The sequence below is a fragment of the Erinaceus europaeus genome, chromosome 9 (genome assembly GCF_950295315.1).
Source record: "Erinaceus europaeus chromosome 9, mEriEur2.1, whole genome shotgun sequence".
NCBI lineage: Eukaryota > Metazoa > Chordata > Mammalia > Eulipotyphla > Erinaceidae > Erinaceus > Erinaceus europaeus.
In genome coordinates, this window is record NC_080170.1 from 96361950 (window position 1) to 96365622 (window position 3673).

Genomic DNA, 3673 nt, shown 5'->3' on the forward strand with positions numbered 1-3673 from the left:
CTCTTAGATTTGATCCAGGTTTTAAGCTTTGATCCTTAAGTTACGAGTTCTATCAAAAGAACAAATTATAGCAAGCTTTCATAAATCTTTTGCTTATGCCAAAGAAACAAACTTTCTGCCATGTTCAAAGTGAGACTAGATGATTAAGATTACCAATACTGCCAGGGCAATGTTAAAGCAGAAGCATTTGCTTGAAAATAGAAAGACATGGCTTGTGTAGAGAAGCAAGAGTGATATTCTGACATCATGCTCCATGTATCACCTTTATTGGGGAGGACTTGGTTATGCAGATTTTCAAGTCTAGTTACTTCCCCCTCCCCTCCCTTCCCTTCCCCTCCCCTCGCCTCTCCTCCCCTCCATTTCCCCCCTCTCCTCTTCCCTTCCCTTTCTCTTTTTACCAGAACATGGTTAAGCTTTGGCTTCTGCTGTGAATTGAACCTGGAATCTTTCGTACCTCAAGAACAAAGATCTTTCTGCATAACCACTATGTTATTTCCCCCCAAATTGTTTCAGTTTCTTTTTTCTAATTTGCTGGGATTGTTATATTGGCTATTTAATGGTGGTCCAAGTTAAGGAAACTTTAGCATGTTTAATTTTGGTATTACTTTTACTGTTAAAATGTTTGCTTTTCAATACTAGTCTTAGATGCAAAGTTAAAAGCTTTTGACTCTTATCAACAGTCATCAAAACTATATAATTTGTGTTTAGTAGATCACTCATAAATACTTTCATTCTTTCTTCTTACCAGAACAATGAAATGCTACACAGACCTGATTCAATTGCTTTTATTTCAACTTTTTCATGTTTATGTGTATGTGTATATGTTTACATTTTTTTACTTTCTTGTTTCTTTTTTTTTTCCTTTTTGTTTTATTTGTACATTTCTACTAACACAACACACTGTATCTTTAGCTTGCAGAGTAAGAAAGTCTAAAGAGAAAAGGACCTCTAGTTGTCCTATTTTTCCTTTTCCTTCTATATCATCATTTTCAACATTCATTGTTGTTTAGTACAGAGAAATAACATGAATAAGTAAGGATGTAATAGTATTTCTTGATCAGTCGTGTTTCTTAGGATGCCACTGTGGTCAATGACTCAGTTGCTTACTCTGCTGCTGCTTGTGATTATCAGCATATATCTCTCTCTTTACCTCTCTTCCTCCAAGTTTTTAACACAGTGATGAAAAAATGTCTGAATAATTTTCACATATGCTCGAAGTACATAATTTATAAAGCAGATGATTCCTGTGTACATATGTATGCACATTCAGGGCATATATGTATCAATCCCTAGTTTAAAAAAATATTTTCTTCATTAAGGACATTGCTTGGTAATCGATTCAGAATCCTGTTCTTGAAAGCCAAGCAATTTCATTTTTAATGGCCTCTTTTTTTTCTGTTTCTCTTTAGAAAAGACAAATCCCAAATATAAAATGCTTCTTAACTTTTATCTCTGATTTGATTAAAGATTTCTTAGCACTCCATATCTTTATTTTCTTCCCACAAATTTTTCAACATGACTTAATGAATTTTTAACTTTCCTTTCTACTTGTATTATAACTAGAACATGACCTTTGAATATATATTCCTTCAAAAATAACTAAAGTATTCTAAAAATGCCTTTGTGAATTAAGTCCACTGTTATGATGATTAAATAATAATCATAAAACTAAAACATTCCTAGAGTATCTACCATGAATCATATACAGTGCCAAGCATTTGAATTGTTTCTGATACTTGAAATAATGTTACAAATGTATTAAATATTTAAGAATTGACCTAGAAATTTTAAAATGACTCATATACCAACATATATAGCTTTAAAAACCAGAATTGATTATAGGTTTTTCATTAAACAAAAAGAAACAAACAACATTAAGCACAATTTCCAGATTACAGAAGATTTCTTGATAGTTCTCTAAGCAGGCCAGAAAAATCACTAACCTGGATAGAGTTCCTGCTTTTCCATGTATGTGACCCAGGATTGAGCCCAGGCCCCGCCAATTAAGGAGGTTTTGGTGCTGTCGTGTCGTGTCTTCTCTCTACCCAAAAAGGTCAGCCTTGAGTGGTAAAGCCACAAGGAGGACAAGAAAGGAAAAGTAGTCCTCTAAATAAAGACCCTCACAGAAGAGATACTATACATGTATAATGCTTTTTCCTCTAACCTCAGCTTCTAATGTGCCTAATACATAGCTGGAACCTAAAATAAATTAAGAGAGTAAATTCAGGATATTTAATGATTCAAATAAATTGCTATTGCATTTTTTGCATTCAAAACTTTTATTTATTTATTTTATTTTGCCTACAGGGTTATCACTGGGGCTCCATGCCTGCACTACAAATCCACTGCTCCTGGAGGCTATTTTTTCCTATTTTGTTGCCCTTGTTGTGGTTGTTATTGCTGTTATTGTTGTTGTTGGATAGGGCAGAGAGAAATGGAGAGAGGAGGGTAAAATAGAGAGGGGGGGAGAAAGAGAGATACCTGCAGACCTGCTTCACCACCTGTGAAGCACCCCTTGCAGGTGGTGAGCTGGGGTCTCCAACCAGGATCCTTACACTGGTCCTTGTGCTTTGCCACATGCACTTAACCCACTGCGCTACCGCTCAGCCCCCACATTCAAAACTTTTATTTTAAATTACAAATTTAACATTGGTTTTATTCACCCAAATTCACATATCATTCTGTTCATTGCTACAGTCAAGTTTCAATTTGGATACTTTTGAAGTTTATCAATTTGTCTTCTTTGTGTAAAAAGAGGCGGGGTTCTAGAAACAGTGCATAGATTGTTAAATACCATAGCCTTTTTTTATGTTTAGAGATTACATCCCATTCTATATCTTCATAACATAACAGTCTTGACTGGAAACTTAAGTATTGCTGCAAAAATAATGGCATAATTAAAAGACAATCATTTACTCTAGCACATTTTGAAATTATGAGTTTTAAAGAACAATTAAAATGTCTCTGTGTTTGACTGCAATGTGTTTATCCTGATTAACAATTTATAAACATTTCTTTCTATGAATCTTTCCTAAGAAAAATCTCAAAAACATTTCAGCTTCTACATGTTTTAGGTGATATGCATTTTTTAATTGTAAAATAATAAAATATCAAAAGTAATGAACCTAATAAGCCATCCATCCATTTCCCTGATGTTAAGAGAATTGCTTTAAATTAGGTTCTCAGTCTATCTGTAATTCTACAGAGAAATGTTAAAAATCAAAGCAATCAAATTAGAAGACTAAAATTTCAAATGTCATGCATTTCAATAGTCCCCAGTTGCCAAATTTGAGGAGTTTAAATCTTGTCATTAATATAAGAGAAATAGGTTTGTTTTTGGATTTCTAAATGATAGTTGCAAAGGTAATGTCTTTAGTTACCTGCCATTATGAATATCTGCAACTCCAGATAGTTTGATAATATGATTCAGTACAAGGGAAATAGATATTTGTAAAGAGAAGTCTTGATGTAAAATGTGTGTATGTGTGTGTGTGTGTGTGTGTAGTTGAAATAAAGTCTTGTGGATTGCAGAACTGGAATTAGAGAATTAGGTTGAGAATTAGATTTCTTTAGCTATTTTAGTATATTCTATTTTAGATATATAACTCATAATATTAACATATTTTACTCAGATATATCTTTGCAAAAGCCTTTAAAAATAATACCCCCCAAA